The following is a 24,897-nucleotide window of genomic DNA, read 5'->3' on the forward strand; positions in this document are numbered from 1 at the left end:
GGTAACTGCAAGAGTAATACTCCTCCTCTGCTATAAACTGGGAATACATATGGGAATGTGGTGGGATTCTGGCAGGCTGAGTGAATGGTGGAGACCTCTTGCACATTTGCAGCCTGGGACACCCCGGGTCCTTCCTCCACCACAGGGTCACACGATCCCCAGTGCCTTGCAGGTATCGTGTGACAGGAATACAGAAATGTGCCTGCTGGCTGAGCCTTTGGGCTCCATCCCCAGTTACTCCTTCAGAAAAACCCAGCAAATGCCCAATTCCAGGAATATCTCCTGGTGATACATCACACCCCTTGGTTTGGACAGATCAGGGTGCAAAGGAAGGGTTCTGCCTGTATTAAAGACCAGGCACTGGTCAGGCCTGTTGCCCTCAGTCTGGGGCTTTTAGGCATCGCTTTGTGCTAAGAGAACCAGCAGTGTGCTTGCTAAGCAGTGTGCGTCCTCTGCTTACTAAGAAGCAGCTCCTGATATCTCCATTAAGCCCTAGCGCTCTGAGGAGCACGTGACTGGAAGATAAAAGCTTGTATTGACGTTGTGTTAATGCAAGGCTGGGAAATGCTTGAGGAGTCTTGAGGCCTCCGACGTCTCGTGTCTTGGGAAGATCACTGCCATGAGCAGTATTCCAGCCCTGCTGGTTTCTGAGGGCGAAACGTGGCAGAATGTGGAGGAGAAGAGAGAAATGTTCTTCAGGCTCAGGTTTTCCCAACTGATTACTCCACTGACCATGATGAGTAGGAGATGTAGGTGCTTGGTACGGGCTGCTGAACAAATGGAAACATCTTCACCTTCAGTGAAGGAGGATGCTATAAACCCATCTATAGAGCGAATAAACAATAAACCCCATGAGCTCAGTTTGCTGGTAGAGCGTGCAACAACGCTGCATCTGCCTCCCTGCTTTCTTCTGTACTGAGTTTCGCTTTATTTTCATATTGATCTACCTAAGGAGATCAATTTAACTTTCAGTGAGTTGCCTGGGGTTTTTCTGAACAGTGGCTTAGGCCATGTTCAACAGAAACATTGGTATTAATGTTATGATGGTCTCCTAGCAGCTAAAATTAGATTATCCAGGAAGAAAATTATATTTTGAATTACTCTGATTTCTCGTGGTTTTATGTATTCAATATTTCTCCCTAGATGATGACTCCTAGTAACAATCATTATGCACGTTTCCCAGACGTTTCACTGAATGATTTTAACTTGGAGAAATTTCTTTTTGGAAGCCAATTGGTCCAAAGGGAGTTGGAGTGCTGGTCCATTTTAATGTAACCAGTAAAGTGCAAATGGAAATGAATTCACTTTGCAAAGTGTGTTTCAGGATGTGTTTAAGCAAACGAAAATCAACAAATCAAAGGTCATTCTTGGAGAGGAGATGCAGAAATGTGGAGAAGGTGCCTTGGAGCACATCTCCTAATTAAATCCCTGTGGAAGAAATCATGGTGAAGTGTAAAGACCAGAGTCATTGCATCTGGGATGGGTCAGGCAGGTCAGAACATCAATTATCGAGATGGCTTTGACTGTCTTATTGCAAATGACTGTAGCAAAAAGTAAGCTTGTGTATCTGGGAGAAACAAGAAGCAATAGGTTCATAATTCCTCCTAGTAATAAGCTGTTTCGCTCTAAATTTCGTATTCTTCCATTTAATATTGCACTCCATTAAAAAAAATTGCTTCATAAAAGTTTTATAAGTGGATGTAATTGGAAAGAAAGGTGGAATCTCTGTGAATCCCATTCATTTCCCTTTTTGCAAATCTATCAGTTTCTAATGAAACATTCACATTGTGCCCGTGATCTCCTGAAAGCTGCTCCCTGGACACAGAGCATGCAGCTCACAGCGCTCAGGTCTTCCTGATCTGGGTCTGTGAGCCTTTTCTCCAAGGCTGTTTGCTGATGGCTCTTAGAATTTCAATCTTTAAATCAATTTATTTTACTGAGTTGCTCCTACTTCACTGGTAGTGAAGTACTTTATTATTTTTTATATTGAATATTCTTTAGTGGTAGTGAGGATTGTATTTAATTACATGCATGATGCACTTTGGGCAGCTTATTTGTAAACAACTGTTGTACTCCAAAGGACAAAGAAAGGAACAATCCTAAAAGATTCTTGTTGCTACCATCAGTGTTTTAGATGATGACGAAGAGGAAAAAAGAAAAGAAAAAAAAAAAGGAAAAAAGTGAGCCTGTTTGTAAGTGTGTGTGATGTGCAGGGAAAAGTGGCAGAAAGAGTGTGGGGCTTTCTTCAGTGGTGGTGTGGTGGATGGTGTCCCTTATGTTCAGGGTATCTTAATCTTAGATTGGGTTATTCTTTATTTGACTTGTGCTATTTCCTTACTGAGTAGCTGAAAAGCTTAAATATTCTTAAATATTAGCTTTTTCTTTCTTCCTTCCTTTTTTTTAAATGTGAAAAAATGGTGCCTCTTTGGGTAGAAGTGACTGAAATTCAGATGTGCATCCTTGCCCCAGGGGTGCCAAAACCCAGGTTATTTCTGTTTGTTGAGGCAGGGTTGAGGTTTGTTTTCTTTTGTTTTATTCTCCATAGACTGACAATGAGTGCTAAACCTGTCACACTGCGTTTTAGTGTGTCACTTTGCTGTAAACAGGCCAGTGGTACAGGTAACTTAAACTCCACCGAGGGACTACTGAAAAGCAGAGAAGAGCGTTAGCCGTTTCATGGGCTGAATAGAAAAAGATAGGATGAAATCATTCCAGAAGCAGAAAGGAAATGTGATTTCCATGCTGCTTTATGATTTATACTTTCTGAGCTGTGCTACAAAGGACAGCAATGAAAGGAAAGCAAAACATCCTCTGGTGATATTCCAGTAACATTACAGATTACGGAAGGATCGCAGCTGAAGGCTGCCAAGCTCCCCTCAGCAAGGCTTGGCGAAGGAGCTGTGCTGTCCCCTCCAGCCCTGCTCTGCCGCTGCTGCTGTGCTCCAGCAGATCTGAACGTGCCCTGGGACACCCTCTAACCTTGTCCCTGCGTCTCATTTTCTCCCAGTCCTCCTCAGTAATTTCAGGAATCAGGAGGCTGACCGTGGAGATCTGGTAGCCTGCAGCAGCTCTGCTCTATTTTCATGTTATCTGTTGGCTCAGGTGGGCTTAACACCATGCCTTGGAGGTCAGCACAGAAAGATTTAGGAGAGGATTACAAAGAGCAAAAGATACAAAAGACAAAAGCTGTGATTCCCCAGCAGTGTCTCCTGCATGTATCAGACCAGCGCTGGGCAGCACTGAGATGCAGGAAGAAGTGGAGGTGCTCTTCCATCAGCAGTTTCTCCACTGTCACTCAGGTCAGTATAGGGAAGTATAATTTGCAAAGTGGAAATTGCCCTTAAATTTCTAAAGATGATGTCTGGAAGACTGAGGCTTAAATTGCTGAGACTTGGCCTAGGTTTCTAAGTAGAAAAATACACTTGTTCCATCACTTTACTAATCCCAATTCAGCAAATTTGACTCTTGCACCAAATTTAAGACCACAGTCAAATGCAGAGCAGACATAAAGGAACAACACAGTGACAACGTGGCCTGCATGGCCACAGCAGCACTGAGCACTGTTTGAATGGGACGCGTGGGCAAAAGCTCTGCTCAGGTGTGGGGAGCTGAGACAGGGAGAAGGGAAGCTTCTCAGCTTTGTGATATCGCCTTGAAATGTATGCTAATAGCTGTGCTAAACAAAAAGTGGTTTTGTGACTTGTGTAAACTTCTGCACAGGATTTCTGACCTCTCTGAACTTGGTCCAGGTTCTTTGTCTTCTCACATTGGTGTGTTTTGCACTCCTCTTCTTAGCTGTGGCTAATTCAACCCGGGAGGTATCTGATTTGCTGCACAGTATAAACTGTTGAATTCAGCCATAAAATTTAGCATGCAAAACTCTGTTTTTTCTTGTAGCTATGATTCAAAAACTCTATCTCAACGATGCCACGTTCTGTTTTGTGGGACTTCTAGAAGCATTTATGCTATCGGTTCTTTGGGCTCCATGCATACTTTGTTAAAAGGAACTTTTCCAGTATACTGGGTGTTTTATTTTTATGGTCCATTTTGGCAGAATAAGTTTATATCCTCTCAGTGGAACTCCAGACTAGTTTAACCAAGATTAAGTGCTTGCTGAATTGGAGTATTAAAGATTTTTTGGAAGAGTTGTGTCTAAGGTTGAAGGAGGGGACCATGCATTTGGTGGAATTCTAGAAGTCTCCACAAATTTAGAAGACTTGTCTGTTGCCTGCTTAACGTAAGATATTCCTCTGATCTGGGGAGAATCTTCATGAAGTGTGAATCCTCTAATCTGCTGAGATAGATGTTGAGAGAAACTTTATTGTCAGGATTGGCTTCAGTTGCAAAATGTGGATCTGCATTGCAGGAGCCTCGCACTCGTATTCCGTAAGGTTTCTCCAGGCTGCTCAGCACACCCAGGCGATGCTTTGGCTCAGCAGTAGAATCAAGTTGGAGCTCTGGCTCAGGGCCGTCTTTTTCAGGTTTTTCCACTTGTGTTTTTATAGACTTAGCAACCTTCCAGTTCTTTCTCTTACCTCAGAAGGTAATGTTTCCACACTCGATTTCATCTTCAGCACTCAGTGCTGGCGTCTTTTCCAACCTGACTGTATATTTGCTGGATGTGGTGCTCTGGGCTGGGCGCAGGGCTCAGTGAAGCTGTGCATAGAGGGTGACTTCGTGTGCTCCCATGTTCCAGTTGGAACATGCTCACTGAGCTGCAGAGATTTGGTTCTATATAATCCTTTGTCCACAGCCTGACATAGTTGGAAACAAAAGCATTTCTTAGTCTGATTGCTCAACTTGTCTCATTGAAGAGCTCCCACATTTTTTCCCTTCTTTCTGCAGTCACTGGAATAGACAATTTGAACTGTTCTAGCTGTCTGTTGTGGTAAGTGCAGGTCTGTCGTCACGTTTGTTGTGTTGCTAGGGAATGTGTGCAGCTTTTGTTGCTTTTGAATTATAGCTGCTAGTACTTATCTTCAGCAAATGGTGTTTATAGCAAGTTCTTTGAAAGCAATGCAGTCATTTGTACTTAAGACAGAATTATGGTAGCAGCAAACAATTAGAGGAAGGAATTTAGCCCAACGTTGCTTTTACACACGGGAAACTGCTTACTCATTATTCACTTTTGTAAGAAAGTTTCCTTAAATTTCTAGAAAAATGGAAGAAGATCTTACAAGTGCTAGCTAAAAGGGAGGTATTTCCATTTTCCAAGGAGGTTTCCTGTGAAGCTGAAATGTTTTGTGGTGCCTTAAGCATTTCAGTGATCCCTTGGGAAGGGGTGAGGATCAAAGTGGTGAAAGAGGGCTGGGGAAATGGCATTACTGGAACGCTGATCTGGGATGAGAAACTGGGACTTGAACTTTCCATACTGTTTCATAAAAGCCATACACTCTTGCATCCTCTTTCCAAATGGAGAAGCTGAGGTTTTATTCAGAAAGCAGCCACTTTGGCCCAGTTTTACTTTCATGGCTGAATTAGAAACGGATTTAGTTTTGTTCAAGTGCAAAACAGAAAATGTTTTCCACGTTTTGTTGTGGTTACATTGAAAATTCTCACAAAATGGAATTGCCATTGTCGGGTCAGTTCTAATTTGCCAGCATTCAGAAATAATAGCAGGCAATTATGTCTCCCCATTCCTGTTTTACAGACATTTTGTTGCATATTCTAGCAGCATGTGCCTTGTTCTGTAATCAAGACAAAAGGGGTGGAATGAGAAGGGTGATCTTGGTTTAAAACCCCAGAAGTCCACTTTAAGCAAGGGACATCCATGCATTGTGTTCACAGAAAGAAATCACTGCCTTACTGAGGTGCAGATCTGCTGCATTGGCCCAACAGTCAACTGCAGGGCCCTTGGCAGAAAAAAGTTAGTGCTTCCAGTTGCTCTGATGAAGGATGGATTGAGCTGCCATCTTCTGTGCTGTCATCTAAAACTTCTTGGAGACGGTGGATGTACTTGGCGCTGCCCAGGTGCAGGGAAAGAGCTTCATGACAATACAGGCAAAGAGAAACTATGCGTTAAGTGAGAGGTTTATTGTTTGGGTTATTTTTTATTTTCATTTTGGGATGACTTCTGGAGATCTTAAGCGCTCTTCTTCAGAATGCCTTTCAGCTGTAGGCACTTCAAAAATGTAATCGCTATCAGGTGATAGTATGAGATTTGTTTTTCCTCTCTTTAAACTGTAAGAAAAACAAACACCCACCCTATTTACTCCTATTTAGCCTCATAATTTATGGACCTGCCAGTATTGACAGAAGTGTGTTTCTTTTTTCCAACATCTTTGTTCTGTGATAGGACTTTAGAAAGAACTGACAGGAGAGACGTAATCTCCCTTTATAACTTGATTATATGTAATTTGTGCTTTCCAGAGCCATGTACTTCTAGTCACTGTAGCTCACTGAGACCTACATAGCGATGGTCAGGGCGAAATTTAGAACTTGGGCCTGAAGGGGCTGAAGGTGGCAGTTCTGCAGGTGCTCCCAGCTTACAGAAGGATGCAAACTGAGAGCTGGGGCCTCTCCAAAGTCTGTGTGCTGGGGCTGGGTTGAGTGTCCCAGAACAAGGACAGCACCTGAGCTCACTGCCAGGAACTTTCTATTTGCTGTTAGTACCCACACCCCAGTGCAGGGACTCATTTCCATAAGAGCGCTTGAGTGCAAAGAATACAACTCTTGTTTTAGCAAAACACACTGGTATGATTTTTTTTTTGTCATTTTATGTGTAGTTCCTACTGTCTTATGAGATTTGAAAATGAAATTAGCTCGAAGGCGGTGTATGATTCCTTGAATATGCAGTAAGTGAAATAAGCTTTCTAATTAAAGATGTTTATAGTTACAGAAGCACTAGATCTCCGATTCTTCTCTTTGAAATAAACTTACCCTCTTGTGTGCTGTTCCTTCTGAGTATCTGCAGCCTTATTTTGCCTCTGTGGCATTATTGAGAATTCACAGTAAACCTGGGCAGATGGGCTGCGTTCTCAGCTGTAGATACATGCAGTAGATCCCCATAACCTCTGTGATTTTTTTGTTAATATCAGCTACAAATCTTTCTGTAGGTTTTATTCCTCATTTTCACAGCTGTGTGATGAAAATGTGAGCTTCTGGAGATGCTGGAGTTCTCCAGGGCAGCAATGCTAACTAGTCTGGTTTTCATGCTGAAGAGCTTCTTTTCATTTGGGCACTGCTTGGTGAAAACATCTTTGGGCATGCCTTAGCTCTAGTGATGCTGGAGTGTCTTTTGGTGTATGTGTTGAGATTTGGGTTTGTTTTTGCGTTTTTTTTTCTCTTTAAGCTCCCTTTGCAATCTCTGTAGGCCTCCTGCACATGCTGCATGCTGTCGACAGGAACTGCTTTTCCATTCAGTGCTGTGACTGCATGGCTGATGCATGTCTCTATATACTACTTTAATTCTCTTTGATATTATACATTATTTTACACCCCTGTGTTAACTACAGGTCCTTGGCTGGAGCTCTTTCCTTAAAATTACAAGAGGTGAATTTTCGAGAAGCAAACTGAGAGAAAAAGCTGTTAATGAAAGGATTAAGCACTCCTCCAAGTGGGAGCAAATATTTGGTCAGGCAAAGGAGGGACTCTTGAAGATAAAAGCAGTTTGTCTAACCGGGTTTCTGGCTGTCTGAGATGATAATGGGGTCATCGGGAAGGCTGGACTGGAAGTTCTGTAAGGGCAAGGTCTCTTCTTAGCTGTTCTAAGGAGGCTGCAGGACCACAGGCCTGGGATGTGCGGGCAGGAATGAGACAGAAGGGTGATCTGTGAAGTGCCCTAAGTGCCCGCCTGTTCTCTAGTAGTTGGGGGTGAATTTCTCCAGCTGGAGAGCAGTTCCAGTAACTGCTTGTGTGGCTCCCTGGGGGGCAATTTCCTTTCTCCTGTGGGAAGGACAACAGGAGAGGACCACCGTTCAGAGCCAGGTCCCTGCTAGGCCGCGAGCTGCAGCATTGCTCACTGATGCAAGCAGGGCTGGGCGGACAGGACCAATATTGTCTTCTGCTGTCATTGTCATCACATGCTCTGGCATCTCAATTACTGATGTAAAATAATGAAAGGGGTTGCCAGGTCAGGTAGGGTAGATGAATTACCCGGCTCAGTTACTCGTATCTGAAGTGATCTGTATCACTTTGCTGAGCGTCAGCAAGTTTCTTACTTTAAAGCTGTGCTGGAGCTCTGGTGTCTCTCAGGCGTGAGCAGTCATTAAGGAATTCTTTGGAGTTTGGGTCTCTCTTGATTTAGTGCATCTCAAAGAAAATGCCAAACCATTTCTATGGAAAAAATATCTTAACATTAGAAAGACATTCAGGAATATAAAAGGGGAAAAAACTACTGTGGAGAAAATAAACTTGTTCACAAGTGAAGGATTTTAGTATGGGTGAACTCAGTAATTTCTAAATTTACTCTTTCAAATAAAAATGGAGCCAATTCAGTTGCAAAAACATGCAGTAAAGATCCTGGGGGTGGGTGGCCTGCTTTGTGTGCTCACATTCAGGCTTCCTTGTGGTGTCCTCTCAGAGAAGGGGGCTGCCCATCACAACCTCCTTCTTCCCAACTAGAAAAAAAAACAAAAAATGGTCCTGTTTAATGCAGAGCTTCGTGACTGCAGTGGAAGATAAAGCATAAACCACAATGTGGCTCACCTCAGTTACCATCCAACTCAAACTGAACAGCTGCAGCTTGCAGGTTTCTGATTATCCAGAGGCGTTTTGTGCCACTGCTTGGTAAGGCTGCAGTAGGTGCTGGGCTTAGTCTGGGGTATGTGATTCAAAATACAGAATGGAACATCTTTGCTTTGGGGAGAGGCATTTGTAGTACAATCTAATGAAGTAGTACTTTTCCATTTCCAATTAGTTTTGTTCTACAATAAAACCGCCTTTGTCTGAGCGATACTTAGTGAAAACTCACATTAGAGCATATGAATCCAGAATATCAATCAGGTTGTGAACTATGTGAGATGCCTCGAAAATGAAAAACAGAGAGTGGATTAGTATTGGTCAAAGGCAGGGGTAAGAGAAGAGCATTAAATTCCAAGAGCAAATGTAACCAGATACAATGAGATTAAAAATGAATCAAGGTCAATTGTTGACTAAAACAGTTTAGTATAGATAAATAGGGTAATCAGGACTTTACGAGGCTTTATCACAAAAGTCTTTAAAAAGAGACTTGCCCAAGGACATCCAGCACATCGCACCAAAAGCACTACGCAAGCCCTCTGAGCCTGTGTTCTGCCCAGCCGTGAGCTGCAGCTGCCCAAAACACCACTGGCAGAGAGGTTTCTGCCTGTGCTCGGGTTTCTCAGTGCTCCTTCTGCAAAGCAGCAACAGGTATGTGAGGTGCAGCACGGGCTGTGTGCTGGGTGGCACATTGCTGGGCTGACGGGCAGTGTGAGCGCAGCAGCCTGGGGGAGCTCTGCAGCTCCAGGGCATCATTTGCTGGGTCTGAGGAAGGTAGGAGCAACTCCTGCCTGAGCCTAATAGCCATAAAACAAAAGAAACCTCTTCAGTGCCTTGCTGTTTTCCTTTTGAAAGCAGTTTTATGCTGTGAAACCTTGAAGTGCCCAATAATCCTTGATGTCTTCTCTCTGGCTGGGTGCAATGATGATTATATGCTAGATTGCAGAGAAAAACATATAGATTAGTGTTTCAAAATGATCATAACGCTTTGTTGCACTGCTTTACAATCTTCCAAAGTGCTTTACCAATACTCCTTTTTCAGACTGAATGCAGGGATGAGACAAAGACGATCAGTGTGCACATGTCGTGGGTAAGGTGTGTGTGGGAACGGTGCTCGTGTGTGCAGTCCTCAACCAGCAGCAGGAGGTCTGTACCACTCCTAGAGATGAATGGTTCCAACTTGGCCTGGGTTTGGGTGACTTTCTGGTGGCAGATGGGGAAGTTCCCAAGCTCTGCCAAGCTCCAGCTTTCTGCATCCCACTTCGTTCGGGTGGGCTGCCTGTCAGTGGGGACAGAGGCAGGTGCTGTGTAAACTGCCACAGCAATGGAAACAGTGAACTCTGAGGTGTGATTTTTGGCAGGTTTTTTTGCTATTCTGTCAGAGGAGGCACTTCTCCAAGCAGTTTCTACTTCATGTTGCCCCAAATAATTCGTGTTAGCAACATGCAAACGAATCATTGCAATCATTTTGATGGTAACTGGTCGTGGTTCACTTTGTATATACACATCCGTTGCAGTTGTCAGTGCAAATACTAAGGCAGCCTATCTCACCTGCACATTTACACACGGAAAAGGAATTGTTTGCATAAATCCAATTCACTTTCAAGTGAATCTACATCACGAGACTCTGTCCTGATGTGGCAGAGCAGTGACTCCATGCTCCAGCTGGGCAGCTCCACGTGCAGGTGGAAGCCTTAGGTGGAGAAGGGAGGCAGACATCTGGAGAGGCAGCCCAGCAGCTCGCTGGAGGAAGCTTTGGCCTTAACTTGTCTGTCAGCACCGGTAGGATAAGTTTGGAAAGCTTGCGATCAGAATTAAGTTGGGCAACCATATGTATCCTGTCCTGCAGCAGTACTCCCAAACAAGGGATGCCCGCTGTTTTGCCAAGCAGTGTTTCAGCTGGTGTGGGAGGCAGAGCTCTAGCAGACTTTCGAAGTTGATGGTAACAGTGCTTTCAGACACTTTATTGTGAAAATTCAATTTCTTAAGCATTAATTTAATACAAAAAAAAACTTTGTCAATTAGCCTCATGATCTTATTTTAGCTCTGGATGCAAAAAGCACACAGACATGTGTCTGTCTGACTACCAACAGCTGCAGACCGCGAGGGAAAATCAGAAGGCAAAAAACAGAGCAGTGATTTTGTTTGTCTGAGCAGATGAGAATAATTTATATGTACAGGCTATTTATAGGAAGGCTGCAGCAAGCTAATTAATTGTTTATAGGGAGAACTTTAAAGAGCATAACCTGAGATCTGACATTCTGTGTAATAATTATAATTAGAGATGAGCTGGAATCGAAAATCAGGATGTGAACACAGATACATTTTGGAAAACTTTTGAATCTGATCCAGACCTCAGCTGTGCAGCTTGTCGCAGCCCTCAGGGCAGGCTGGAATGAAATCCTGGGCTGGAATTCAGCCTTCTGTGTTCTGGAAAGTGCAAATCTGCATCCCCATTATGCAATTGTGTCTAAATTTTAATATCATTTGACGTAGTGGAGGAGCAGCACACAGTGGGTTGCTGTGCTTTTGTTGGTACAGAGTTGCTGTTTTTTTGTTTGTTTGTTTGTTTTTTGTTTTTTGAAGAAGTAACTTGGAGAAGCTCACTGAGCTGTGAGTTAGGGTCTTGTAAAGCTAGCTCTGAAATTTATAAGGTGATCATCAACCTTCTAAACTATTTAAGTAGCAGCTTAATCTCTGTGAAGTTCTCTTCAGCTTTATAGGAAAGAATTGGTGTAGTGGTGCTTTCCAGATGTGGAGGAATAATGGAGAAGAACTGGAATGCTCAGCTTGGAAAGTCAGTGGAATACTAGGGCTGTGGGCTGTGGTTATGCCTGGCACTCACCAGCACGTATTTCCCACTCCTATGCAAAAACACCCAAGTATTTTGAAACTTGGTTCTAATTCTAAACTAATTAGAAGTCAACCACTGTGTTCTATATAGATAAATAGACAATGGAGAACCCGCAGTGAGAGAGCATTGAGCAGCCAAAGGATTAAATCTCGGTCAAATATTTATCCTAGCCAGCATATCTCAGTTTATATGAGATCCCTCTAAGCTGAAAGAAAAATGCATCCAAGGGAAGGCGACGTCCTGCCTGTATGATTCAGTTAACAAATATGCAGCTGAATTTCAGATTGTTTGTTTTTCTTCCACGCACCAGAGGTAACTGCTCGAGAGTTCACAATGCTATTCATAGGGTGCTGGTGAACTTGGAAGCCGTATTCATCTCAGTGCAGCAGCCAGTCTGTTTTGTAGGGGGAATCCAGAAGGCCTTGCAGGGCAGGCAAGCATGCTTCTTCCACAGCCATCACAGCCTGAGGAGAGTGGGTGGTAACAGGGTCTGCAGAGAGCTGCAGCACGTTTGGATCCCGTGTGAGCAGCTGTGACTGTGGCAGTCCAGCATTCGGCATTGCAGAAGTGAGGATGTCGTGCGCGGCGGAGCTCTGCGCTCAGTCGCTGTGGGCATGATTTGCTGCTGACACTGCTTTGATTCTTTTCTTCTATTCCATCTGAGAAATGTCTTCTGGCTGCTCGTGGCCAAGCTTATGCTTTCTTTTACTTTCTTAATTTCTCTTCCTACTTTCTTCCTCCTGTCCGTGTTCAGCAGGTGCTAGGGACTGCTGTGTGATGCTGTTATTTCCCTCATGTTGGTCACACGCGATGTTTTGCCCCCCAGGGTAGCTTTTCTGAAGCATAAACACGTTGCTCTAAAACTACTCTTCCATCACGGCGGTTTATAAAAGTGGGGGCTGGTTTCCACAGCTCAAACTGAACTGCAGAGCTGAGCTTCCTCTGCAGAGCGCTGCTGTGAGCTCAGTGCTGCTCGAGGAGCTATTCATCATTCTTGTCTTCTTTGGTGAACTCGCAAGTCTGTCTAATAAGGACCACACGCATAATCTTTTATTTATGTTATGGTCTATTTATCAGTGTGAGGTGAGAATTTGACCTTAATTGTACAAACTTCAGTATTCCCAAGATGTGTCAGGATGCAGTTTCCTCTTGCAGCTCTGCCCTCCTTCACCCTTCTGCATTTTCATGGCACTTTTTGTGATGAAGCTAATTAAGCCACGCTCATATATAAGCACCATTGCACGCTTTTGTCAGCTAGGGAGAAGATATCTGAATATAACTGAAGAAAAAATCTCTCTGTATGTAAGTATATGGTGTGTAGAGCAGATTTTCTTCTGAAGTAAATGAGAGTTGGCTCGAATCAAAAAATCATTTTACTATTGGCATTGCTATGAAAGCAAAATATTGACCCCTCCTGTGAATGTATGCTCATCTCCATTCAATCTGGAGCAGTAAGGGAAAGAAAAAAAAAAATAGAAGCTGTTGTTATAACCTTCCTTTCTATCATTCCAAATGATGGAATAGTGATTGCTGTGGGTTACAAAATATTTACCTTCCAATGAGCACTGAGGTTGGAACAGCTGAATCTGAAAGGCAGAAAGAGGGATCAAGTGGTGGTTTGAGTTGGTGAGTGGTGACCTGAGGGCAGATTCAGCTGTAGTGGGGACTGTGTCTGGTTTTAAAAGAAAAAAAAAACAACTATTGTTTGGGTATCTGCACTGAGCTGGGCCCTGTATGGCTTTGGCGTTCACTCCGATGCTGCACAGCTCTGGGCGTAAACGAAGTCTTTGGGATAAGGTGCACCTCCTGATCCGCTGCAGCCGAGTGAGCTTAAGAAATTAGACTAATAGAGCCTTACTTCTCTCCCTCTGGAAACAAAAGCAGAATAAATGGTTTTTCTGTTTTCCGTTGCACTTTATGCCCGAATCAGAATTGCAGAGGGCACTAACAGTAGGCTCTGAACCAACAAGCACTCGTTTCAGCTAAGCTTCAATTTTGCCATGAAAGTCAAATCAAACCATGGGCAGCCCCTCAAAAGCGTGCACACAAATGAAGCCGGAGTTGTTCTCCGTCTGCACTACCTTTAAAGATAGGTACAAAATTAGAGCATGGGGTGATTTTACATGTGTGCCAGCATCTTTCTGTTAAAGCTGCACTGCTGTTTGCTCTGTCCTCCCCAGCACCCCATCACAGCAGCTGCTCCTTGTCTTACATCTCAGTGTTACAATTCAGAGATTTAACTTAAGCTAACTTGGCTTTTCAGGCAGGAGTCCACGCTTTGTCAGCAGCAAAGCAGATTTTGCCTCATGAGCACACTATGAGCGGAAGCATGCGAGCTTTGCCTGGCTTTGGTTACCTGTTTCCAGGGATACTGGGATTTGCTGAAATAAACTTCCGTGTTTCTGATTCTCTCTCTTCTTGTCAGGAGAGTTGTGTGCATTCTGTTTTTGCTGCTGGCTTCGGATACTGCACAGGGGTTGGATGGCAGTAGATTTCAGTTTGTGTGAAAGGATAGTGCTCGGTAAAATATGTGTTAGATTTTTAATTGACATCAGATCACTAATTCATGTGCAGACCTGGTAAAACATTTCATCCAAAGGCCAAAGTATGGAGGAGGGGCTGTTGGATTAGATGCAGTGTGCTGCTAATGTACATCACAAGCCACATCCATTAAAGAAAGAAAAGACAATGAGTCCTGGAATCTGTGATTCCAGGTACAGAGAGATATCTCAGGACACCGTTAAGCCACTCGCAATTGCTCACTTGCACAAAGTCCACGTGTCAGACTGCAGGACTGGGACAACATGCTGTCATGATTTCCTGTGATACTGCCCGGGTATCAGAACAGTCCTTTGCCGTCATTACAGCCTGGTGGGCACTAGTGAAATAAGCCCACTGAGTCAAAGATATTCTACGACTTTGCCTCAAGTAGATGTATATGTATATATCTGTTCTGGCTCATAAAAAAATAAATAAAGTGCACAGAGCAATTTCTCGTCACCTCTGGGATTACATGCCAGGATGATTTGTCAGAACTCCTACAGCTTTGCTGCCTTTCCACCTATTTCTTCCACCTTTCCCCTTTTATTTTTAGATTTCAGTTTATTGTTTTTAAAGTCAATGAGATCACATTGCTGCCTCAGGGGAGGAATTTAACGCCACACCACAGTAAAAATGCCATTCTTTAAAAAGTTATGCTATTGCTCTGCAGCTTTTAAGAAACATTCACGCAAAGCCAACGGAATGAAAGTTTTTAACTAGGCTGAACCATTCGTAAACAGCCATGGAGCAAAGCCTGGCTCAGAGCCCAGCTGGCCCCAGTTAGTCTGCATTTCCCTGAGAAGCACACGGTTATGTTGGTAGGTTTTACCTGGGACACCACATTGCACTGTGGGTTTTTTTCAGAGTGCAGCAGAGACTGGAGAGCCCAGAGAGCCCAGACAGGCTGCCTTTGCTGTTGAAGAGCACAGTAAAATATTCATCAGTAGGGAGGGAGGGAAGGACGAAAAGCTTTGGTTCCTCTGAGATGTTGTGAGAAGAAAGGAAGAAAGTGAACTGTCGTTCTTTTGGACGCTTTTAATGAATGCGTGGTGTGAAACACCAATGTTGCACTTGCAAACCCCAGCAGTTCGGGTGATCGCTGCAGCAGAATTTCTTCCCGAATCCTCGTTCTTTTTGATAACGTTCTGAAATTTTGGTTGGCTTGAAGTTTCTTACAGTTGATCTGTATGGGAAGAATCCAAGCAATTCCAGGTTTGCTGTGTAATTTTATTATTCGTACGAAATTCCTCCAACCACTTAGAAATGATGTGCGTGTGAAAAACAAATATAAGCTCCTTGTTATAATCCTAATTGAGCTGTAATAGCCTCCCACTGGGTACTTCTGTGTCCCTTTCGGATACTAAATCCCTTAAAAAATCTAACCCCTAATCCACTTACTTTCTTTTGAAAATCAAATTAGGCAGCCGAGGGTACTTCTTGGTAACCAAGTGCCTTTGTAATCCAAATCCGGGTCGTGTTCTGAAGTGAGAGTGCAATTGCACGTCCTGCTGGCTGTGAGCTGTCCTCTGCCTCGGGGTTACCTGGAGGGATGCTCTGTGCCCCCTTCCTCCTCCATCCCTTTCTCGGGAGGCTGAGGCTCCAACAGCTCCCAGGCAAACTGGTGATGTGCGAGCAGCTTAGGTAGGAAACGGTGAAAAGGTGAGGGCTGTCACCTCAACGTTGTAAGCCTTGTGAGGCCGCTGTGGTGGATGGTGCCGTTGCTGTGTGTGCTGGTCACAGCTGCTTGGGAACAAAGTTCTTTTCTGAGATGGATGAGCTGCTTGGATCACTGCTAAAGGCTGTTTACTTAGCTCCCAGGAATAACAGTTGCTGCTTAAATTGCAGCAGGGTCCTTGGAGTGAGGGCAATGCTCTTGGATCTCTCCTTCAGGTTCTTACAGTTTTATTCCATCTCTAATTGTGTGTGGAACTAAATGCTGAGGAAATCTGGAAGGCTGTAGGGAAAAGGAGTTGAGCTACAATGGGAAAGGGGTGGCTGCCAGGCTCGCTGACTGCCCCTCCAGCACACATCTCTGTTAGACACACACTCCCTGCCCTTTGGTGAAAGTGGGGATGGGGAAGCACATTTCCAGTCACACGGAGCAGTCTGCTATTGTGAAAATACCTGCTGCCCTTCTCAGCTGTGCCTGCATGGATGGGTGGCTGTGGATTTCAGAACTGGCAATGCAGAAGTCAATGATGTGAAAAAAAAAATCTCCTAGTGTTCTTGGATCTGTGCAGAACGTGGATGGAAAAATTACTAATTGCTCTGCAGTTCAAAATAAAGTCAGTATGTGAACGTGCCTGAGCTCTTACCCAGCCCAGTCCTGTGGCTGACAGTGCTGTGTGAGCTCAGGTTTCCCTGTGCAAGATGAAGAAGAGCATCTGTGTTTGGGCTGAGAGGAGGTCTGGTGCTGGTTCTGTGCATCTGGAAATGAGGGGGTTGGTGTGGCTGAGTCACTGTGGGACGTGAGTCTGAGTTACTGGCATCTGAACTGATGAGCTGACTGCAAATTTCTCTGACATCACCGAGGCAGAAGGAGCCTGCCTGCTCCTGGCCAATGCCAGCTGTGGTGTTCAGCATTTAGTCCTGCGATGGCTGCCTTCTGCCACAGGGACCTGCACTGCGCTCTGGTCACATAGCAGCTGAGCACCGGGTGCCACTGGAGGCCTTGCATTGACATGGTGCTCCTGCCATAGAAGATGGGCTGGGGTGCCCAGCCTGAGAGAGGTGCTCAGCTCCCAGTGGGAGCTGCTTGTGGAATAGCATCTCTTCCAACAAATAGAACAATGCAATTCCCTCCTTTCCTAAGGCAATCACCTGTATCTAAGTCTTGCTATCGTGTTGAACAAGATCAGAAATGCCTAGCACCCCCTGTTGCAGGTTTGGAAGCATCTGTAGAAATATGGTCCTGTTATTTTCTCAGTGCAACAAATGAAGCATGTGACAGAATGAGGAATTGTGGTGTCTTGTGCAGTAATGCCAGCCAGTCTCCAATTCGCTTTGGCTTTCAACCCATTTGACTAATGACACATCAGTAATTCTTACAGTACTGTGAACTTTGCTTTCTTTACCCTCAATTTTACTTTTCAGAGTGGGCAAGAAACACTGTGAGATGTGCAGGAATCGTCGCACAGTGATGAGGCCTTTTGTATCCCACTGAAGTGCTATTTCCATCTTTGTGCTGAAAAATATCCTATTGCTGACCACAGCCTTCCAGGCAACTGTTTTCTGAGCACGTATTTGTCACAGATTACTAAGCTCAGAAGGGATGCGATATGTAGTAGCTGGTCTGTGATTGTGTTAAAAGGCAGAAAAAAATAGAGTTTTGGTAGCCTTAAACAAGAAGGAACATCTAAAACTATTTCCATTTCAATACAGAAGTAGTCCTGCTGTCCCTCACTCCCTGGAGGGCTGCAGGAAGATCTCTGTGCCAGGTGATGCTGAGGGCAGCCAGACTCTACGCTCTTGCAAGCTTTCATTACTGTGTCCTAATCATGATTGTAATTTTTTTTGTAATCTGCAGAGATTATTACAATTGTGTTGAGATTCTTTATCTCCTTTGCGCATACTTATCCTTTGATGATCTATGTATAGTATTAGCTACCTCTCTAATTACATCTGCCTGATTCTTCAGCAAATCTTTTAAGGCAGCATTAATCAACTGAATTTGGAACAGAGAGCACCTGGGGTGCCTCGTGCAAACCCTCAGATTTAATTTAAATTGTGCTCTCAGAAATGAAAGGCAATTTCCCAAAGATTTTTTCAAAATTTAACTTCAAAGCCTCCCAAGGATATTTTATTTGGATAGATCTCAAAAAGAAGAACATTTTTTATTGCCGGTGTATTCAGCGCTCAGGCACCTCCAGTTTACACCAGTAAGGCAGAGAAGGGTCAGTAGTCTATCAAAGGACATTGAAAGAGTTTCCAGCAGCAGCTGGAACTGGGAACGATAAATAAGGCACACACTTGTTGGAAGGGAGCGTGTTTTATGTCTCCATAAAGAAAAGATCTTTCCTGGTTACAGCACTGTGTGTTTCACAACATGCTGTTGGGCTTTCTCCAAGTGAGATGCTTTTGTTGAAGGAAGGGAAGTTATTTTAGCCTGGAAGGAAGGCAGCACAGAGAATTTGCTTCACAGTTTGACAACTGTTCCTCAGAAGGTTTGCAACAAAGGTTTTCTGTGGGAAGACATTGCAAATTCCAGGCTCGGGGAAAAATAATGCTCTTGGTATTTCTGAATGGGCACAAAATGGAGTAGAAGGTGCCCTTTAGGTCCGAGTCTATCCAGATCTGTCCTTCAGCAAAGTCTGGCTCACTCATCTTGCTGTCCATCAGACTTGTGTACATCAGAGAGGCAGCTGAGGTTGGGAGCAGTTGTTTGGTTCAATGGTAAAACTTTGGGGTATGGGACGGGCAGCAGTTCCAGACCAGCAAACAAAATATACACCTGCATGCTTCAGGTCGGTGGTTTTCTCTCTAAAGATACTTTCTTGAGCAGCTCTTTGCAGGACCTCGTACTGAGGCGAGGCTTTGGGCGTAAGAAAATCCTGAGGGTTCCTTTGCTGTGGAATACTACCAGCTGACACCACTAGATATTAATTGCAATTGCAGAAAACAATCGGTGACAGACGCTTATATGTGCTACGTGTAGTAAAAACCAGCCAACCAAAAAAAAAGCCTTTAAAGTACGTGAATGATTGGACCTTCGGGTGGCGAAGCTCATCTGAGAGCCTTCTCTTGAGCTGCCCCACAGCAGGCAGGCTCTGAGCTCTGGGCGCTGCCTGCAGCCTGCACTCAGCACTGTGCCTCGGGGCTCGGAGTGGCCTTATTTCACATGCACAGGCAGTGATATTTCATGAATTCTGCATGCCAGGTCGTACTGTCTTACATTTCCATTGTAAAATGCAGTTGTGCCAGTGGGATGAGGGAAATCGGATTTTCGTCTAGAACAGAGTCCAAGATTCTTTATTTCCATATATTTTTTTCCCTGTTTCTTTTGTAAAAGCCAGGAAATGAGGCAAATTGAAGCTATGCCCATATTGTCTACTGACACCGGAGAAATAAATCAGCATTTTACCGAGATGGTATGTAAATACTGCTCAGCCTTTCTCATGTGATTTCCAATTCGGCCCCTATGCAATACAGTGTGGCAGAAATGATTCTTCTTTAAAACTCACCATCACCATTCACCTTACCATATTCTGAACCTTTTTGGTTTTCAATTGGCAGCTTTGATATTAAGCTTACTGGCAAATATTCATTTGATGGAGATTCTCTGTTCATTAACAAAATGAGAAAAGACGAATCTCTAGTAGCATATAACTGCCCCATTAAGCAGCGTTAGCCATCCTTTGGAGAGCTAATAGTGTCAAATATAGTTTTCTGACCGCCCAATGTTGATGACTGCAGTGGTGCTGACTTGGGGGCAGGAGAGCAGAGAGCAGGTCAGGGGTGAATTGGTTCCACCAGAATCAAGCAACCCACTGGGAAAGCAGCAGCAGCACTGGGATGGATGATGGATGGCGGATGGGTGTCACACAGTGTCTGCAGGGTAGAGAAGGAGAGATTCAGGCCGTGCTGATGTTTACCTTCAGGGGATACTGCCATCGTTTCTGACAGGAAGACTCAGCCTGCTCCGAGGCCGTGGCGGTTGCCGTCCCTCCCTGTGTAGCTGTTGGTGCTGAGTGGTAATTGGGGCTGAACGTGATGGCTGAACAAAATCCCATCTGTGTCGGTGTGGAGCCAACACTTTCCTGGATGTCTGGTCCCGTTCCGATATTTAGATGTGATTCAGCCTTGACGTGCTCAGGTGAAAGCTGCTGCACCTCTCCTTGGACACCAATCTGAGGAAATAAGCATCTCCTCACACATAACCTCATCCTTCCAGAAGAAGCACCTCGGTACACGCTGGCTTTGATTTCAGGTGATTTAACAGAGGAAGATAAAAACTTCGTAGATGAGACAGCTAAGCTGGAGGAGCCAGTGAGGGGGAAAGGAGCTCTGCATCCCCCAAATCACTGCCCATTCCCTATCTTTGTGCAAGCCACTCATGGCTGTGCAGAGAGGATCGCACTTTCAGCATTGTTCCTTTCATTTTGCCTAATTAAGATATTCGGAATGATTGAGTCAAGTTTGCAGTTCTAGTAGATCTTTTTTGAAATAATGCTACAGAAATTAACCAACTTCTTTTTTTAATCATCCATTTCGTTCTGACCTGTCACCTTTCCTTACAGCACTAGCATGTAAATCTTATGCACACGCATTTAAGATATGCTAATGTATTCCACAAATCACTCCCAGGGTTTGCTGCAGTGTGTTGAGCAGAAATGTGATGTGACGGAGAATAGAGAGGAGAGAACATGCACACCTTTCTGTAGACACTCTGTAACTCTAAAGAAATAAAGTCTTAGAAAATGCTTGGTGTCTTCAGAAAGCACCCAGCTCCTTCCCGTGCCTTTTACCTTCGTTTCCACTTGTCCCCTGTTACCTTAGGCTGAAGGGATAACAAAAAGGAAACAACCATCACAGATGCAAACTGGCAGTGGTGGGGAGCTCTCGGTGTGACCAGCAGACGTTGTCATAGGCTGCATTTTCTTTCTCTGGAAGAATAGATGGTTGTTTTGCTGTATGAATAGCTGCTTCCTTCTTGTGTACAATACAAAAGCTATTGCTTACGTACAAAAGCTTCTCATCAGATCTTTCCAGGATGTTCTTTGCCCAAATCTGCACTTTGAAGGCACTTTTTGCAGTGTAGTATCTGAATTACAAGGAGTAAGTGGCAGCTTTTTTTTCTGGAAATAGCAGTTCTGAGCAGGATTTGGAGTGAATAAAAACTGTTGGAAGTGGCAAAGTGGAAAAACTTGTGGTGCTTTCTGAGGGAAGCTGTTATCTTTTATTAATCCAGACTTCCAGAAGTCCACCTAATATATTTTTTTCTTCTCCAAAATAAAGCTCTACTTTCAGAAAAATCCGCTGGGTGCAATTAAAAGAGATGGTAGAAATACTCATAGTTAAAGATGAAGCCGCTTAAAATCCAGGGGGGTTTAATTCTGAATTAATGCTGTGATCCTACACCCACTGATATCTACGCTTAACTTTAAACACATGGAAATCATTTCAGCCCAACTGAAAAAAAAGCCTCTGTTGGTGATTGCAGAGAGATAGGTGTTAGATTCATAAAATGGAACAGGTTGCCCAAGGAGGTTGTGGATGCCCCATCCCTGGAGGCATTCAAGGCCAGGCTGGATGTGGCTGTGGGCAGCCTGGTCTGTAGGTTGGTGACCTGCACACAGCAGGGGGTTGGAACTAGATAAACGTTGTCCTTGTCAACCCAGGCCATTCTATGATTCATTCTATGGAGATGGAACCCACAAGCTCTCCTCTAATTGTGCCCTGAAGTGCAGACTCTTGTTCATCACTGGCAAAAATGCAAATCCCATGGTGTTAACTATGTTGAAAAAGTGTGTTTCGTAGCTGAGAATCTGTGCTATCAAATAGTATTATTGTGCTCTTTGTATCTGTTGTCATTTCCACGGAAATAAATAGGAGGCATTACTTTTGGTGCAAGCTAAGCATTTTATGACATGGCCAATTATTCTCTCTTCTCTCTCCTTAAAGAAAACACTGATAAATGTTGCTTTGTTTTTGATTCATCCTCTGTAATAGCTTTCTCTCAAGTCCAGAAGAATCCTGTACAGAGACACAGACTCTCTTTCACAGAAGAGATATATCGACTTCTTGGTGTGGAGAACAGTCTTCTTTTTTTCTTTAATCACAGAGTCTGGTATCATTGTCCCAGTGTTAGCATCTGGATGTAACTTTGCCAGGCAGACAGGCTTCCTCTTGTGACTCAAAACCAGGGCGAATGAACACAAAATGAATTCAAAGCAAAGAATAACAACACGTAGTAATCAGCAGTTCCATCTTCACCCTCTCTCAGCCAAATACGTCTGTGTATACACAGAGTATTTATATATATGTGTACATCTACATACGCAGGAGGAGCATTGCTCTAATTTTGGTTTGTGTGTCTCAGCAGATGCACATACAGCAAAAAATGAGATGAATAATTTGCTGCTGCGCAGTATGGAGTGGATGTTTGCTTTCCAAGTGCTTACAGACCTGTAAACGTCTGCCCGGATCCCAGTGCTCGGCCCATCATCCGTCACTGCTTTGCTGGGATGTGTAGCAAGGGAACAGGTGAGGGAATTCAGCCTTCAGGTGGGGTGTGCATCCAACATGGGTGGTAGGGATCAGTCCTCGCTGAAATCCAGGCTGCTCCTTCGGCCCTCTGTCACCAACGTGAGAGCAGAGGGAGGGGAGGAATCACAAAATGCTTCTGCTTCTTCTTCTGCCTTCTTTTCTTTCCCGGTTATTTGAAATTTCTGAAATGCAGGTTCGAAGAAAAGGTAATTACTTTCTGCAATGGGCATTCATCTAATAGGGGAGTCATTTGCAATGGAAATATTTTAAGTGCTAGGTGAGATGTTGCTAATGATTTGCTTTGTCAGGTCATTAGGTAGCTGCAGGCCTCACTGAAGGTAGCAGGAACTTGAAGCAGCAGCCTTCTTTCTGATTATCTCTCACTTGCTTCTTTTAAGGTCTCCTCCGGACCATAATCTTGTCTATGGGGACAGTGACAGGGGTAGGAGGAGTTGCTGGAATCAGAGCCCTGACATGGGAGGTGTCAGTGCAAGCTGCAAGTAAATGCATCCAGAGAAGGCACTCGCTGTTGTCTTTGGGCATCTCAAACTTCTCCCTTGATACATTAGTGGGTTGGCTTCATAGTCTGGAAATATGTTTTTCCCCTTTTTTTTCTTCTTTTCTTTTTAATGTTGTAACTCAGCAGGACACGGCTGGCATGAGTGCCAGGGTGCTGTTTGTACAGCGCAGCATCCTGCAGGCTGTAATTCCGTGCTGGGCTGTGGCCCAGCAGACATCCCCAGTGAGCACTGCTGAGGCCTTGGACGGATGATCTATGTCAGGGAACACACTGCTGTAAGAGATCTGTGATTTAGACTATCTGCAAAGGGCAGGGATCTCTGAGCTGTTACAGGAATTGGTTGCGAGGAGAGAGAATAGGGGCACTTGGGAGTGATGCTTTCTCTGATGTTATTTGCACTTCTGTACACAGCGTGACTGCGCTTAAGATAGGAGCAGAGAGAAAATTAAGACCTACTTGACCCATGAATAATGCATCTTCATTCATTCTTTTTTTTTCTTTTTTTCTATTTTTTTTTTTATTATTATTTCTTCAAAATCACAATGAAATCAGATTTGCAAACTACTCAAAACCAAGTCAGGATGCTCAGTGTCACCTTGACATTCCTCTTGCAGTGATAGATTCGCTCAGATTGAAAAGTACTGAAAACCTAGCTTGATGATAAACTTGTTGTTTAGATTTGGCGACATGAAAGACATGTCCCTCAATTTTTTTTCTTCTTACCACTTTGTAATTCAGGTAGTTAAGTTTATTTAGAAGAGGGACTAAAGAAATAGTGGAATTTGAAACAAGATTCCAGGTGAGATTGTATTAATAGCAGTGCAATGTGATATGAAGGCCTTTCAGAATTTTCTGTAGAAACATCCATTGGACTATTTACAACCTACTGTGTTTAGGTATTTTTGACACAGGACAAAACTTTTCTTGGAAATATTTTATTGGGAAGTTTTGCTGGAACTCACTTAGTGTAGTTAGATAGCTTTTCCTGTTGTCAGTCTGTTAGTTCATGCTTTGTTCGGGTGTCTGTGTGAAGGAAAGAATGCATTTTTACAAGGGCAAAGTCACAGGGTAGAAAGAGCATTCGGTGCAAAGTAAGGAAACACCAGATTTCCTGACCTGTTTTCTTTCACTTCCTCCTGTTTCCAAGTGAACTCTCAGGTCCGGGTGTGTGTACTATCACTGGAATGCTAAGATCACTTATTTATTCTCTCATCAAAGCTGTACCCTAATGCCTATCCACAGCCTTGGTAGAATTAGAAATAAAGAGTGTTGTCAGGTCCGGAAATGTAGTTATTTCACTTGTCATTTCTTGTTAGTTCTTTCTTTCACCCATGATCGCTGAATGGATAAAATATTTAAAGGAATGTGCTGTGTTCTATCAGATGCAGTTGAGATGAGCAATGGGGGCTGTTGGCAGGAGAGGTCACCAGGCACTTTCACTCAACTTTCTTCCAGGGCCTTTGTAAGCCAGGCATTAGGAAAATAAGCAGGCATACAGAAGGATCCCTGGTTTAATGCATATTATGCGTTTTCAATAAGAGAATTTGGCTTGGATCCCAGAGATTGCAATGACATCTTTCTGATCCGTAATATTTTAGGTCTCAGGGTGATTGGTAGAGCATAAAAATTCATTTGTGTGTGACCAAATCTAAGTGATAATTTAAAAACAGATTCAGATCCATTGTGGTGTGAGGACGTAGAGAACCTGTAAGATATCTTATCTGTGAACGAGTAACGTGACAACAAATAGCAGTGGGAACCAATAGCCTAAAAGGCTCAGACTAGATACAGCCAGTTTGGGATGGCTTAGGTCTGATTCATAGCAATCCTGAGTGCTATTATTTTGCTGTTCAGTCAGAAATGTCCAAAGTCAAGTGTCTGAAGATGAAGAGTCATAAATAACCAGGCTCCTCGAGGTTATGTGATACTCTTTACCAACTGCTGTATGTGGAGAGTGATTTACAGATGTCTAGGAGCTTTGTTACGTCTAGCCATATACCTTCTGCACCTCTTATTGACCTTTTCTAAAGCAAAATCATGGCCCTTCTTCAGGAGCTGCAAGCTTGTGTTTCGGGCAGTCTTGCACATCTCGTCTATG

The sequence above is a fragment of the Meleagris gallopavo genome, chromosome 16 (assembly GCF_000146605.3).
Source record: "Meleagris gallopavo isolate NT-WF06-2002-E0010 breed Aviagen turkey brand Nicholas breeding stock chromosome 16, Turkey_5.1, whole genome shotgun sequence".
NCBI classification, from domain to species: domain Eukaryota; kingdom Metazoa; phylum Chordata; class Aves; order Galliformes; family Phasianidae; genus Meleagris; species Meleagris gallopavo.